This window comes from Syngnathus floridae, chromosome 3 (genome assembly GCF_059516105.1).
Source record: "Syngnathus floridae isolate MCC-2025c chromosome 3, RoL_Sflo_1.0, whole genome shotgun sequence".
NCBI lineage: Eukaryota > Metazoa > Chordata > Actinopteri > Syngnathiformes > Syngnathidae > Syngnathus > Syngnathus floridae.
In genome coordinates, this window is record NC_142415.1 from 2,890,984 (window position 1) to 2,907,700 (window position 16,717).

The 16,717-nt window shown below is 40.4% G+C and overlaps 1 protein-coding gene and 1 pseudogene across 2 annotated transcripts in view; both read right to left on the minus strand.

Moving 5' to 3' along the window:
- The window catches only part of cemip (cell migration inducing hyaluronidase 1), a 197,236-nt gene that overhangs the window by 174,401 nt on the left and 6,118 nt on the right, over positions 1–16,717 (minus strand). Inside the window, exon 1 of one of the 2 annotated variants that reach the window (XM_088370827.1) lies at positions 7,815–7,924. The exons of the other annotated variant lie outside the window; for it this stretch is intronic. The gene's annotated coding sequence lies outside the window, so the exon portion shown is untranslated. Of the gene's footprint in view, positions 1–7,814; positions 7,925–16,717 lie in introns of those variants that run through there. 2 annotated transcript variants of the gene reach the window in all.
- LOC148400105 (uncharacterized) lies at positions 360–9,370 on the minus strand (annotated as a pseudogene).

Here is a 16,717-nt window from a genome sequence, read left to right on the forward strand (position 1 = left end):
GTGTACTGAATATATGCAATTGAAAGGCTCAAACTCTAGTCTTGAGATACCAATTGTAACACAAAAAAGTAAAATGTGAATTTGTTGAACAAAATCCGTACACCTAGGTAGGTATGCAATTACAATGTAATTGCACATTTCCATTTGGTTAAAAAATATATAGTTGCATCATAAAACAAACACAAATGTTAAGGCAATGTTTGTGTTAGCAAAAAAAAAAAAAATCCTGTCATGGCATTTAAAATGAAATTACTAATGCTGCATATGAGGGTTGGGAAATTGACCCTACATTGTTCCATTAATGGGTCAAAAATGACCCATATTAGAATCACTGTGTTTTTATGCCATTTTTTCATTTTGGTAGAGAGTAATTCACTTCTATGATATTAGGATATTCTACCTGGGACCACAAAACAATGATTTCATCTTTGAAATATCTTTATTTTGAACTTCTTTGAACTTCATTGAAGTGATATTTATGGCAAATGTCTTCAAATCTTCCAACAGCCATAGTGCCCTTGTACATGGGATTATGTAGGGAACTACCAAACAGCGCATAGACTAATACATCTCAGTTCTTCTCACTTCTGGCAAGCAGGATCAATCCAATGAAGGCGATCAAATCTTCTTTGGTGACATTTTTAAGTTCTCTATCTTTTCTCTCCGTCCTTTCATGTTCGTGCACTTCATCACCTCTTGAATTACCGTATTGGCCCGAATATAGGACGATGTTTTTTCCATTGAAATAAGACTGAAAAAGTGGGGGTCGTCTTACATTCGGGGTCTAGGCATTATACCCATTCACTTGCGCGGTAAGTTAAATGTTGCGGGTATCAACTGAGTATGTTGCTGTGATCGTGTGCATCTTTGACACAAAGTGAGTATATACATTTCATTGTTACTACTGTCCACTGTTGTGCCATTTGTCCTATCGCGGTTTGCTTCGTGTGCGCACTGTTTGATTGACAGCTCCGGCGCGCTCCTTTAAGTTTGCCTTGCATCGTACGAGCAGCGTACACGCATGACTACAGCTGTTACGCAGCGGCACGGCGACTAACGGTCGGCAGCAAATGTATTTTGTTGTCTCGATGACTTATGTTTGGTGTGTTGCCGAGAATATTTCATTTATGGTTATTTAGTATAGCGGAACCGTTACGCGCAGTTAGTTATGTAATGTGTGCCGTCTACTAGTGTTGTGTGACGTCAGAAGTTGAGCGTCGACTTACGTGCTGTAATTCTGTCTGTTGCAGAAACACACACACACACACCCTTCACACGCTTCATACAATAATCACACACACAAGAATCACATTCACACACCCAAACACTCACCCATGTACACTACACACACCTGCTCTCACATCCTTACGACCAAACTGTGCCTAAACCCTTTTGCCAGTTTGCCTGTATGCCACTATGAGCCACAGTGCCTGTTACTTTTTTGCCAGTAATTCAGTAAAGCAATAAAACTGAACCACATCTTCCCTCCTGTGCTCTGACCGACATCCGGGGGCGAAAAGAGCATAACCATCCGAGCCAACCCCCTATACAGTCCTCAGGCTCCCCAACAATAGCGGTAGAAGGTTGCATTATTTTATTGCAATGTTTGTTTGTTTCAAGACTACAGTTACAGTTAGACTACTCTTTGATGGTTAATGCAGTTACAGTCAAACCTCGGTTTTCGACCACAATCCGTTCCAGAAGGCGGTTCGAGAAGTGAATCGGTTGAATTCCGAATCTATTTTTCCCATTACAAATAATGGAAAAATTTTTAATCCGTTCCAAGTCTACAAGAAACGCCTTTTTAAGCATATTTTCATTTGCGCATTTTTGTCCGATCGCGCAACTGCAGCGCATCGCCGAACGTGCAACCGTAGCACGCCAGCAACCGCGCAACTGCACCGCGCTGGTCGCATTATTATGACAGAGCTGTCACTGAAATTTAGAAAATATTTTTAAAGTCCTGATGTACTTTCCAAATTTTAAGTGGACCTCAGTGCGCAGGGAGCTTAATTTGGGCCGATCGCGCAACCGCAGCGCGCTGGGCGCTCACTGTCGCATTGCTTTAAGAGCATCTTTGTGTTTTAGGATGGCTTTACTGCTCCAACTTGCTTTCTTTGGAGGCATGATTAGGGGTTAATACAATCCTCAAAGTGACGAAAATCCAATAACGAACAGAGTCAGTCGGCATCCAGGCCGCGCGGTCGGGTTTTTTCACGTCCTTTCGGCTCATCTCGTGAGATTCGACCTCAGAATTTTGTTCGAAAACCGAAGCAAAAAAATCTCTTATTTTTCGTTCAAATTCCGATTTGTTCGACGTTCGAAAACCGAGGTTTGACTGTAGTGCAATTTTAAAGTCCCAATGATCATCGTCACAAACACATCTGGGTGTGGTGAAATTTGTCCTCTGCATTTAACCCATCCCCATGTGATTTTGATCCATCCCCTGGGGGAGAGGGGAGCAGTGAGCAGCAGCGGTGCCGCGCTCGGGAATCATTTGGTGATCTAACCCCCCAAATTCCAACCCTTAATGCTGAGTGCCAAGCAGGGAGGCAATTGGTCCCATTTTTAGTCTTTGGTATGAGGTTTTGAACCCACAACCTCCCAGACTCAGGGCGGACACTCTACTACTAGGCCACTGAGCTGGTTGTTTTGTTGTTTTATCACAGTAGATTGGTTTATTTACATTTCAAAAAACAGAAGCCATTCATTTACAAATGTGATTGCACTTTAGTTTACATGTTTAAATGTTCGGATATTAAGATGTAATAGTCAGTTTTTGCATGATTTGAATGAGGCAAAATAACATGCTTTTTCTCTCGAATATATTGTTATAATATTTTGTTTCAGATGTAATCATTTTCTGTATAAAAATTTAATTTAGTGTTCAAAAAGTCTTTTTTTCAAACTTCAGTCTTGAAAAAGAGGGAGTCGTCTTATAATCAGGGTCGTCTCGTATTCGGGCCAATACGGTATATTATCAGTGATAAAGAGCTCTGATGCATCTTTTGGTGAGACAGTCGTGCTTGTGCAGGCCTTGATCGATTTCTGAAGATATTAAGGCTCTGTGCTCTGCCCTGGGTGGAAGGTAACTCACTCCAATAAGAGCCCTTCCGATTCATTCTGCTGGACATGATTTGGACCCTTTCTTCTTCAGAGGATAGAGAAGAGGAATCTTCTGAGTCAGACTGATCCTGTTCAGTTGGATTTCCGGGTGGACAACTGCAACTACCACCTTTGGGTTCTTATCATCAGAAATGTCAGACTCTGAGTCCAACCCTGTCACTGCCTCGCCATCATCCATCAGCATGTACAGTATATCTAGCAGATATGACACCTTGGAAACAACACGAGTAATGTTTTCAACTATTGAAATAAAACAATATGTAGCTATATAAATAAATACAATCACACATACATACACACGTATAGTAATGTTAGCTATATCTTAGGTAGCTAGCTAGTGTTAGCTAGTTATATAGTAGAATAATTTGTAGATAAATAACAGTCATGAAAGACACACACACAATATTATTATCATTATTCATATCATATTATTATGAAGATTATACTTACACGTACCAGATCTTGCTGTCTAAAATAATCGTCTTGAAGGGTGACACTTCTGATCTGAGTTGTCTAGTTTATTTATTCCTAACAATTACGGTTGATATTAATCAAACATTTCCATTGGATTCCATAGAACATACACTTATGGAAGTTTGGGGTAGTAATACAAAAACTACAATTTCTTAAAATACATAATAAAAGATACCTTATTTTCTAGATTATAAATCGCTCCGGAGTACAAGTCGCACCAGCCATAAAATGCATAATAAAGAAGGAAATTACATAAATATGTCGCACTGGTGTAAAGTAAGTAAGTCGCATTTTTGAAGGAAATTTATTTGATAAAATCAAACACCGAGAACAGACATATCATCTTTAAAGGAAATTTACAATAAAAATAGAATAGAGACAACAACAGACTGAATTATTATACCGTATGCCAACGTTACTTGACACATAAACAACGAACTGAAAACATGCCTGACGTAACTGAAAACATGCCTTGACGTAACTGAAAACATGCCTGACGTAACATATTAAGAGTTATTCAGATAAGCATGGCATAAATAACATGCTGACAAGTTTACCAAACCATCCGTGTCACTCCAAATCACTAAATCCAATTAAACTAAAAGTGTCACTCTGCTAACTCCGAATGTAGAAGATGAGGCGCTTCTTCTGCGTCGCTTACGTCAGACTCATCGTCAAATTATCAACACAGGCCTAGAGTGCCCTCTTGCGGTTTAGTGTGAAAATAACATGTCAAATGATACAATAATTACACACATAAGTCGCTTCAGAGTACAAGTCACACCCCCGGCCCAACTATGAAAAAAATGTGACTTATAGTCCGGAAAATACGGTAAGTTAAAAATGTAAATGCCATTACGTCAGAAACATGTTTTTTGAGGAATACCTGGAATATGAAAAGGTAACATTTTTTTTATTATGAAGCTGTCCAAAGTCCGGCCAGTGGGCCAAATTCGGCCCCCGGTCAGATTTCATATGGCCCGCAGCTTCAGTCTTATAATGTATTATTTATGGCCCTCCTGCACTGTCAAACTGAATAAAAAAAAAATCATGAAACTTTAAACTGTAATTCGTCCTAATACCAAAAGGTGGCAGCGCCACCCCTCTCTGCTCATTTCTGCCATGACGACTGCAAAGAAAACGAGGAAATTTGACATTGAGGGCCGTCGCTTTCAAGAGAAATGGGAATTAATCAAGGCAATTGTGTTTGTCTAATTTCTAAAGAGACGGTTGCCTTGTTTAAGGATTTCAACCTAAAGAGACACTAGCAGACTCAACATGCTAACACATACGACAAGCTAACAGGGAGTGGCCGCGCTGATAAAGTGAAGCAGCTCCAAGCTGAACTGGCATCACAACAGTGATTCTTCACGCGGGGCTGTGAGTCAAAAGTAAATCAAAAGTAGATATTACTTAATATTAAATATTACGAAGTGGCCATGTTAATACTGTTGATGTTATGAACCTGTAGACGTGACACAAACTATTACTTTCTGAAAGATATTGTAAATGACAAGAGCAAAATTCACTTGTTTTATGTTTTAATAATAACAGACAACTTTGCATTACTTATAACTCCTGTTTAAAATGTTCACGAGGGAAAAATAATTTTAAACTCATGTAAATGTAAGGTATTTCATACAGTTTGTTCAATGTTATCGGACTCTTCAAATATGAATGAAAGGCAGAATTTGTGTTTTTAGAGTTGTTCACATATGCCTGAGTGGGTTATATTTGGTTATTTGTCATTTAAAAAATAAAGACAAGTGGGACAATGAAATTTTTTTTATAACTGTGTGTATTTGCATGAAATTTTTGTAGTTAAAAATGTCCGAAAAACCTTTATCAAATCGGGCCCTCCTTGCAAAAAGTTTGGACACCCCTGATCTAAGGGTTAGGGAGCCAATGATATTTCAGAGGATCTGCAAAACAAAGCAAACCTTTCCACAAAATTCTTCAGAAAACACAGATAAACATTGACTATACAATCCCTATGTGGGACGAAGGGGAAATGTGGAAAACAATTCTCAGGAAAAAAAAAAAAGAAAAATACAGAAAAATTAATTAGCTAGCCTGGCAGCTGAGATCCAAGCATAATTAAGCGGGGGGGGGGCAGTGCCCACGCAGCCCCCCTTCTAGTTCTGCCAGTGTAAATGATCATTCAACTCTGTATGTCCAACATCATCAAGATCGTATATATTATTGAAGGTTTAAGTGCAGGCATCACCAACAGGTAGCTCCCAAGGACCACATGAGTAGCCCGTTGGCCTGTTTTGGAAATCGCACAACAGTGATGGGACATTAAGATATCCTCGCAATAATGTAAACACGATCATTTAAAAAGTGAGCATTAGCAATGATTTGTATGTCTTAATTATGAGTATATATAATATTAAATATATATTATGTATATATATTATATAATTAATTATATATATTATGTATATATAATATATACATATACATACATATAGTATATATATTAAATTATCCTCTATTAGTTATTTCATAAGTGTGAATCAAATTAGTAGTCATTTGCATTAATCAGTATCCAAGAAGTAGCTCTCAACTTCAAGAAGGTTGGTAACCTCATTTTAGGGCTATCCTAGTCACTTGTCATATGGTGCCTTTCCACTGTGTGACGCCGCTCTAGTTACGTTTTCCATTTGAAAACAGTAGGAAAAGACTTCCAGATTGAAATCATCAGTTGGAGCGCCACATGCTAACAAACAAAAACAAAGAAGAGCAATGGTGTCTCATTTCCCAACATGTGGCTGTTGGTTACAGTAAGAACACATTTTATTCCATAGGAAATTAACAATATGTTGCTGCTGTAGAATGGAGTGTGTGTAATAACATAGTAGGTGAACATGTTGTGCAAAGGAACACAACTGGGTCACTAATATTCGCTTGGGTACTCAATTTTGTCATTTCTCACTGTGTTAATGATGAATCTGCCCTACCAAAGAATATACAGCTGCGTTTTTTGTCACTAGAGTAGTATCAGATTGATGCTTGGATCTAGGTGAAAAAGTAAGATAATTTCATGGCAAGATCATCGTAAACACACATTACATCGATATTTGTGTTAGCTAAAAGAACATCACATTTTAAATACAACAAACAAAATCAGCAACCCTGTGCAAGTTTGGACATCAGAAACATAAACAACCACAGTGACATTTCATTCATGCAAGACACTGTACTGTACACTTATTTGGCTCTGTTGTTGAGGGGATATTTTTGCTCCTATCCAATCCGATGTCTCATCTCAAAGTCGGAGGTGAACAGTATAGTACTGTCACAGAATGACAATTGGGAATTGGCTACCCTGTCATTCACATTTTTACCCCTTGTACTGTTAACTCTCAGGTCTTGGCTCAAAATGTCATTTTAGATTTCAGCATTATTTATTCTGTATGTTAATTTTTTTTCTTGTGTGAGGGAGGTTTGTCATGTTTTTTCTTGTGGCAATATTACAGTACACATCGTAGATATGTTTTGTATTTGTAGACTCTTGTATACTGGCTTGTTTGTTTGCTTTAATCCAATGGGTGTGTCTTTTGGTAATTTTATTTCTTGATCTTGCTTTTTTGCATACCTTTTTTGTTCTTGCTTATCTTCTTCAAACGGTAAGAATGGTAGGATAATGGCATCAATTCCCGAAAACGATAAGACAGGAGCATTTTTACTTGCCAAGAGAAGAAATGCTCACTTACATTACGTTATACTTGCGGGGTGCACAGGAGAATGCACTTGTTACCGCTGGAGTCAGAGAGCGAGTAGGCTTTGCACACACGAGTTAGACCACTGAGCTAGCATTTTTATTTTTTGTTTCTAATGGCTTAGTTTTTTTAAGAAAACGCCAACGTGAAAGGTAACCAAAAGCGAGCACAGCCAAACGTTCTGTGCACTTCACTTGCTAATATAGTCACGCTTGGACGTGCAGGCACGGTGAGTGGGCTCCATCAAAATCTACCTTTGTCAACAGTCCAATACAGTCTAACAATTTACTACTTAATGACACTGAAGCTACTTTGAGACCGCAATCGGGGAGACCTTCGTCTTTAGAACCGAAGAGCGCAAAACACACAGAAAAAGATGCACACCTGTGGCTCCAAGCGGATAAATCACAACTGACCCTCTCTGTCATTATCCCGTTATATTCATAGAAACAATCACAACAACAGTGTTAAGGAAGGGTAAATTCTTACCGCAATGTTGTAAATAATCTGTGTCTCTGAAATTTAAGAGTTCGAAAGCCTGCGGTGATGGAGCAGATGTGCAACAGCGGGTGCCGGTAGCCGACCGAACAGACACTGTCATTTCTTGACTGGGAAGCACAGAGGCGCGCTTCTATTTACTCATACTGGAGGGAAGACACGCCCACTGCGTGTCTGTATGGTGCTTGTGTGTGCGCGTGTGCATGTATGGGCGCCCTTGTGTGGGTGCGTGTGTGCGTGTGTTGGTACCTGTTCGATGAGATCTGAAGACAATACTTTGTACAAACCTTTGTACAAATTCCTGCTTAAATGTTTTTTGTCCCTCATTTTTTATGCTGGTGGTAGGGGGGGGGGGGGGGGGGATTAGGGGAAATAACATTGTGAAACCCCGACTGTCGTTTTGTTTTTGTTTTTGAATTTCAAAAAGGGGACAGCTGAGAGCACCAACCACTTAGGCAGGCTGCATACCAAGAAAACTACAGTGTTTTTTATTTTTTGTCAAACTGCATGAAGTGCTACAAAACAGCTGTGTATGCTCACATTCCACATTCACATGTGGAGAATGAATGATTGGATGTTATGTCACGAATACTCAAAATCACATCAGTTTGTGTATTTACATGAATTTTATTTTGTTTTATTTTCAGAACTGTTCTTTAGTCTTAATAAGTCAAATAGACACATTGCAGTGGTTGGAGGACATTAAGCAGGCTACAGCAGCGTGTCATAACCTTTACTGAGCTAAGGCAACCAATTTACATTTGAAACATCTCACAGCCCAACACTAAACCAAAATAACACAAAAAGTATGACAACTTAAATGATCATGATCGTGTCAATTTAATTTACTTACGGTTCTTACTTCAAAATCTTGGCCTGTGTAATTGAACACAAGCTGATATACTCACAGAAAGCCACATTTTATTTTGTTGTATGAATGACAACAGATGAGAGAGACAGCTTCATAGCAGAGATGAGGGACTTTATTCATATGACATTAACTTTGATTGATGACTATGCATAATAGGCCGATTGACCACTCCAAATTGCCCGTAGGTGTGATTGTGAGCATGAATACTTGTTTGTCTGGTATGATTTCGATGGACTGCAGCTGGTTTGATTCTTACTGGGCTGTGCAGTGTTTGGGGTGGAGGCCTGTGGTCGCTGGTGACGGTGGTTACCGTCCCCAGCACTAGCTCCTTGCAGCTCACTGCCCGCTTCCCATTGAGCCCACACCATACCAGTTACAACTATGTAAGTCCTCGCGGTTAACCATTAGGGTCTCGCTGGGCCGCACACCACGAACTCCTCGCCGCTCAGTGCTAGCCTCTTGCTGGGGCCTCAAGGTACTCGCCGGACGGAACAGTGACAGTAAACGGTGGTGATAGTGTTCTCAGCTGGTGGTGGAGGTGACAGCTGCTAGTGTTGGTAGTAACCGCTGCTGATGGTAGCTGCTGATGGTAGCTACTTATGTTGTTAGTTGTTGGTGGTTGTGCCAGGCCCGATGGGTTGACTGCCACTTGCCTTCCAGCTGGACTGGGAGACATTCGCTCGTGCGTGTGCTAGTGGCTTATGCTGGACTCGACGCGTCGACCGACACTTGCATTCCACCACTGGGCCAGGAGATGATTGCTCGCGACCACTACTTGCCTCCCACCGCGAGGCCAGAAATCTCGCTCGTGCTTGGTCTTTCACTCGCTAGTGCTCGGTCTATCGCTCGGTCTATCGCTCGCTTGTGTTTTTCTCACGCTCTTGCCCAGTATCTCACTCTAGTCAGACTCAAGGTGCCATTTTTAGGACATTTGTTTGCCAAAAACTTAAAGACGACTTGACATGGGACTTTGACTTGAGTTAGATTTGAACTACATGACTTAAATTGTCATCTTACTTATTGCTTGAAATCTGTATTTCAACACGGTTTGCCTATTTAGAAAGCAACTAAACAAGGTATTTGTGTTTGTTTCATTACGCCAACCTGGCAACCCGATCAACGTCGATGGTTGGTGTGAAGTGGTGTCATTTTGCCATTACCACCAACAGCAATGGGAACAACTCAGGGATCATTAATTTGAAATAATAGATTGCCTTAATAATGACATTGGCAAAAATAGCATGGCAAAAAGCAAGGTTTGCACCTTATGTACCGTATTTTTCGGACTAAAAGTCGCTCCGGAATATAGGTCGCATTAGCCATAAAATGCACAATAACGTGAAAAATAACATATTTAAGTCGCTCCGGAGTATAAGTCGCATTTTGGGGGAAATGTATTAGACAAAATCCAACACCAAGAACGGACATGAACGAGCAACAACAGGCTAAACGATATGATTGCTAACGTGACATAAACACAAACAAAGAGCTGAGAACGTCCGTGATGTAACATTCAGAGTTATTCAAATAACTATTACATAAATAACACGTTTATAAAACCATCTGTGTCACTCCAATTAATTAAATCCATCGATCGTCCTTTATGTTAACAATGCCGGCTGGGTGCACGCCGGTGACGGCGGTTGCACTTCAAAATAATCCACAGGCCCATATAACGATATATAAATTATATATCAAATAACTATTATACAAGCAATAATATTATCAAACCATCTGTGTCACTCCAAATCATTAAATCCATCGATCTTCCTTTATGTAAACAATGCCGGCCGGGTGCGCGCTGCTGACGGCGCTTGCACTTCTAAATATTCCACAGGCCCATATAACGATATATAAATTATATATCAAATAACTGTTATATAAGCAATACTATTATCAAACCATCTGTGTCACTCCAAATCATTAAATCCATCGATCAAATTCCTCGTCCTTTGTCAACAACGCCGCGCGTGCACCCTGACGTCAGCCTCGTCGTTATTCCACAGATCTAGTATATAACTATAGTGTAGCGTTGACAAAATATCAGGAAAAACGTGAATTTGGTAAATGGCTCTTTATTTAACAAAACGAGTTCAACGAGCCAACAACTACTGAACTGTAACGATAAAAACATGTACAAGTTGCTACACGAAATAAAATATATCAAATAACTATAATATAAATAGTTCACCGCCACACGGCCCCAAGCACCGACGTCAACTTCCAGGCGTGTGGCGGCGTGGACTTCCATCCCCAGCCGTGGCACTTCCAGCCACGGAGGTGGAAAAGAGCTCCATAGAATAGGACCGGGCGTGCGTAAAAGCCATGTCTGAGCCCCATCCACCGTCCCCGGACAGCCACCCGGCCGAGCGCCGAGTGCCGGCCCCCGACTTCCATCCACGAAGGTGAAAGAGAGCTCCGTAGAGTAGGACCGGACGTGCGTAAAAGCCATGTCCGAGCCCCATCCACCCGGCCGAGCGCCGGCCCCAGACTTCCATCCACGGAGGTGAAAGAGAGCTCCATAGAGTTGTCATAATAGTTTTTCAAACCTTCTGTGTCACTCCAAATCATTAAAGCCTTCAAACTCTTCATCCTCCGTGTCATTTACAAACAAATTATGCCGGTAGTACTTGGGGCCCTTCGTCATCTTCGTCATCCCGTGATCGGATCTTTGTCCTTTACGTAAACAACCGCCATGCTGCGCCGCGCTGCTGACGTCACTTGAAATTCAAATTACAGTAATCCCTTGCTACTTCGTGGTTCGTCTATCGTGGTTTCACTTTTTTTTTTTAAATTGTTGAAAAAATTCACATATAAGTCGCTCCTCAGTATAAGTCGCCCCCCCACCCAAACTATGAAAAAAAAACGCGACTTATAGTCCAAAAATTACGGTATTTTATTTATATTTCAAAAACCAGAAGCCATTCATTTACAAATGTGATTACACTTTAGTTTACATATTTAAATGATATTAAGATATTAAGATGTGATAGACAGTTTTTGCATGATTTGAAAAGGCCAAAATAACAAGCTTTTTCTCTTGAATATATTGATATAATCATTTGTTTCAGATGTAATCATTTTTTGTATAAAACTTTAATTTGGTGTTCAAAAAGTCTTATTTCAAACTTGGGTCTTGAAAAGAAGAGGTCGTCTTATATTCGGGCCAATACGGTAATAAACCAAATGCACACAGTCTTTTGTCAACTTTGTCAGTCTGTCCGTTTGTTAGTGTCCTCCACTGGTTTGGAATTGGCAGTGTTGGCAAAGTTCATTTTCTACACAAACTAGTAGTTCAAAGTTAAGTTCACAAATTTTAAAATGAACTTCTTCAGTTTGTAATTGAAGTTCATCGTTCCAAAAATGAAAAGTTCATAGTTCCCCCCCCCAATCAAAAAGACAGGTCGCTGCAAGATGTTACCCTCTGGCATATTGGCATTTTTTCATTGTTTCCACCCATTCCATTCACACTAGTATCCAGGTGCTACTATCACCCTACAATCTCAAATACAAGAGACAATTGCTTCTACTGTCTTTTCTTTAATGAACCATCTGCTGTAGGTGCCAGACTGAGGTAGGAAACAAAGGATGTACAAATGAAGTATTAAAAAAAAATTAAAGTAACATTATATTTGTTTAAGTAACTTTTCGGATCTTTGTCCTTTACGTAAACAACCGCCATGCCGCGCCGCACCGCTGACGTCACTTGAAATTCAAATTACAGTAATCCCTTGCTACATCGCGGTTCGTTTATCGCGGTTTCACTTTTTTTATCTTGAAAATTTGTGAAAAAATTACCTTATAAGTCGCTCCTCATTATAAGTCGCCCCCCCACCCAAACTATGAAAAAAAACGCGATTTATAGTCCGAAAAATACGGTAATGAAGACACAACAATGACATTACAAACATAATATTACAAAACCCACAGACAGATAAGCAAATGTCACAGTTTAGCCAGCAATACGAACACTGATTTGGAACCAATAGAAAAATGTGATTATGATGCAAGTACACAGTATAAACATTTCAAATTAAGTTTCAAATTCGACGCAGTTCATGACCCAGTTGTTGTTGTTAACTCATCTAGATGGCACTGGGTTTGAACAAAGGGGTTTAAGAACATCATTGTGGTTTCATTTCAGCCCGGTATTGAACATAGCCATCTAGAAGAGTAGAAAAATATAACTTGAAGCAAATATGAGACTTATTTCAAGTAATTTCAAACAACAAGGCATATAAAGGGATAGGTGTTATGTTTGTAATAATAACAATGTTTATGTGATATATGTGACAGGTGGCAGGTAATGAGCATTGATTAGGATGGGCGTGGCTGTGAATGAAGTGCGTCAATGGAGGCGTGGCTGTGAGCGAAGTGGCTTCATGGAAAAGAACTGACCAGGGTGCAGAAGGATTGGAGGCATGACAGTATTGTTGTTACATATTTTTGTAAAGCGCTTCATTATGGCAAAAGCTGTTGTGAAAGTGCAACAGAAATAATGATGTATTATATTGCATTGTTCTGTACATATATCATGAGGTATTATGGCACCATCTCAACAGTAGTTAAAAATAAAAATGCACCAATTTATATGATGAGCACATGTCTGCCCATCTACAAAAATAGGGTTCTTAATGTAAATGGTCCAGTCAGTTAACTCAGTATCACTTTGTCTTAAATTCTTTCTTTGCAATTCAAGCAGATAACACTGGTGCTGTGTCTGACTACCTGAACCAATTCTTTGTTCGAAAAAACATCCGGTCTAAAACAACAAACAGGGAGTATGAGGATAATCTGGGTTGCAAATTCATATCATGTCCTTTGTCAATCCTGATAAAAATTCACCTTCTACACATTATGATATTAATTTTCTAACACAAATACTAATTACTAGCCAAACGACCAATGAAAGCAAGCTAAACGGAACAATGAATGACTGGTTAGATATTTTTGGGGCATACAGTGGTGGCTGTGAAAGCATGTTGTGTTCCATCATATGTAGCTCTGTTTTTTTTTTCTTTCAGTCACTAGGGCGGCACTCTCTCTCTATATATATACATATATATATATATGTATATATATAGAGAGATAAATATTCATTTAGATATTTAAAAAAAATAGATTTTTATGTTTTGTATATAGATATATATATATAGATATATATAGATATATATATGCACACATACATACATGTACGTACATACATACATACATACATACATGTATGAACTAAAGGAGATGTATGATGCTATTTTAAGCTTTCCACAGTTAATTATGATATTACAATGGTGATCCAATTTCCTATGAAATTAGTTATTGTGGTGGCTATTTTTCTGTACAAATAAACACAATTATTGTTATGTGTTTGTGTACATGGGATTCCCCGGTGGTGCACTGGTTACCACGACCGCCTTACAGTAAGGAGGATGCCGGTTCGATTCCACCTCCGACCCTCCCTGTGTGGAGTTTGCATGTTCTCCCCGTGCCCACGTGTGGAGTTTGCATGTTCTCCCCGTGCCCGCGTGGGTTTTCTCCGGGCACTCCTGTTTCCTCCCACATTCCAAAACCATGCTTGATAGGCCGATTGAGCTCTCCAAATTGCCCTAGGTGTGAGTGCGAGTGCGAATGGTTGTTCGTCTGTGTGCCCTGCGATTGGCTGGCAACCGGTTCAGGGTATCCCCCGCCTAATGCCCGATGACTGCTGGGATAGGCTCCAGTAGGCCCGCGACCCCCTTGGGGATAAAGCGGTACAGAAAATGGATGGATGTTTGTGTACATCACATTGTACAACTGTACTGTACAACTGTGTTGAAAATGTGTAAATACGATTTAATCATAATAATAATAATAAATTATATTTATATTGCACTTTACATTGCATAGAATCTCAAAGTGCTACAGAAATGCTTTTTTAAAAAGAAATGTCTTAAGACCGCTTTTAAAGGTGTCAACCGACTCTGATGCTCTCAGGTGGACTGGGAGGGCTTTCCACAGTTCGGGGGAGACAAAGCAGAAAGCCCGGTGTCCCACGGAGCCGAGGTTTGTCTTGGAGGTTTTGAGGTAGGTGTTGAGCGGGGACTCCAAATGGAAGACTGGAGAGTGACCAGTTCCTTGAGGTAAGGGGGTGCGTTGCCGTGGATGCATTGATGAGTTAACAGAATGATTTTATTTATTTGTTGACTCATTTGGAGCTGTATGATGCTATTTTAAGCTTTCCACAGTTAATTATAGGTATGTTTTGGATTATATATGACATTTAGCACAATGGTGATCCAAGTTCCTATGAAATTGGTTATTGTGGTGGCTATTTTTCTGTACAGATAAACACATAATTATTATGTGTTTCTGTACACCACATTGTACAGTTTATTGAAAATGTGTAAATACGATTTGTATTTGCTTTTGTTTCACCCCTGCAGGTTGGCATTGCGAATGAGAATCTCTTCTTAATGGTCTTATCTGGATAAAATAAAAGCTAAAGCTACTCACGCTGCACCCTCAGACACCTCAACAGTCAAGGCCGCAGACTGGAGAGACTGTACAGGAAAACTGGACTCACCATACACAAAGACATGTACACCTCACACACCCTCCATTGCAAACAGTCTGTATATACAGCAAGATCCACATTCTACTAAAATTTAATCAGATCACATGAAGGTCACTCGAAAACACTATTCTCACTCCTCTCACGGATCACAAAACCCCCGGACTCACTTCCACCTCACCTCTATTCCTCTGAATTCCGCAATAACCTGGCTGCTTCCATGACCATTCAAAATTCACCAACATCTTAACCTCTCTTTTTCAAACCATCCGTTTCATCTTCCGCATCTGCAACGCATCTGTTTTCTTCTTTCACCCTGCCCTCTGTCACCCAAATCGCTTCAATCTTATTCAATCAAAACTCCAAATCTTCCACCTGTCAACCAGATCCTCTCCCGATTGTCCTGATCAAAAGCTCCATCCCTGCACTGTCTCCCTTTATGACACATCATTCATTCCTCTCTCACTTCTGGTACTGTTCCCTCCCCTCTCAAAACTGCTGTCCTCACTCCAATTCCCAAAATACCTGGTTCTGATCCGTTTGCCCTCAATAACTTCCGTCCCATTTGAAACCTACCTTTCATTTCCAAACTTCTCGAAAAAACTATTGCTGCTCAACCCATAATTTCAATCTGGCTTCCGTCCCCTCCATAGCACTAAAACTGCCCTTCTGAAAATCATTAACAACCTCCTACTCTGCTGACTCTGGTTCACTTTCTATCCTCCTTTTGCTAAACCTCAGTGCAGCATTTTACAACATCTCACACTCCATCCTCCTCAATAGACTTTCCTCCATTGGCATCTCAGGTACTCCCCTCTCCTGATTCCGCTCCTACCTCTCAGAATGCTCCCAGTTTATTCAGCTCAAGTCATTGACCTCACACCCCTTCCCCGTCACGTCAGGTGTTCCTCAGGGTTCTGTCCTTGGTCCTTTGCTCTTTCTAATCTTCTTTCTCCCCCTTGGTTCCATTTTCAGAAAAAAAAAACTCATTCACTTCCACTGTTTCATGGATAACACCCAGCTCTACATCTCTACTTCCTCAAACTTAATGGTAATAAAATAGAGCTCCACCTGACCGGTACCAAAGTCAACCCAAGTAAAATAAACCCTTTTTCCATATCCATCGATGGCTCCTCTATCTCCCCCTCGCCTCAGGTAGTCTGGGTGTCATCCTCAACGTCACACTTTCCTTCACCTCCCATATCAACAACGTCACCCGGTCTGCCTACTACCACCTCAGAAACATCTACCGCCTTCATCCCTCACTCACCCCACACACCACCACCATCCTCATCCATCGCCTGGTCATTTTCCGTAAAGACTCCTGCAACTCTTTCCTGTTCAGCCTCCCATAAAAATCACTCCATAAACTCCAACTGTTCCAAAATTCAGCCGCCCGCATTATCACGCACACACCCTTCCATCACCACATCCCAACCGTCCTACAACAGCTCCACTGGCTCCCCATCACACTCC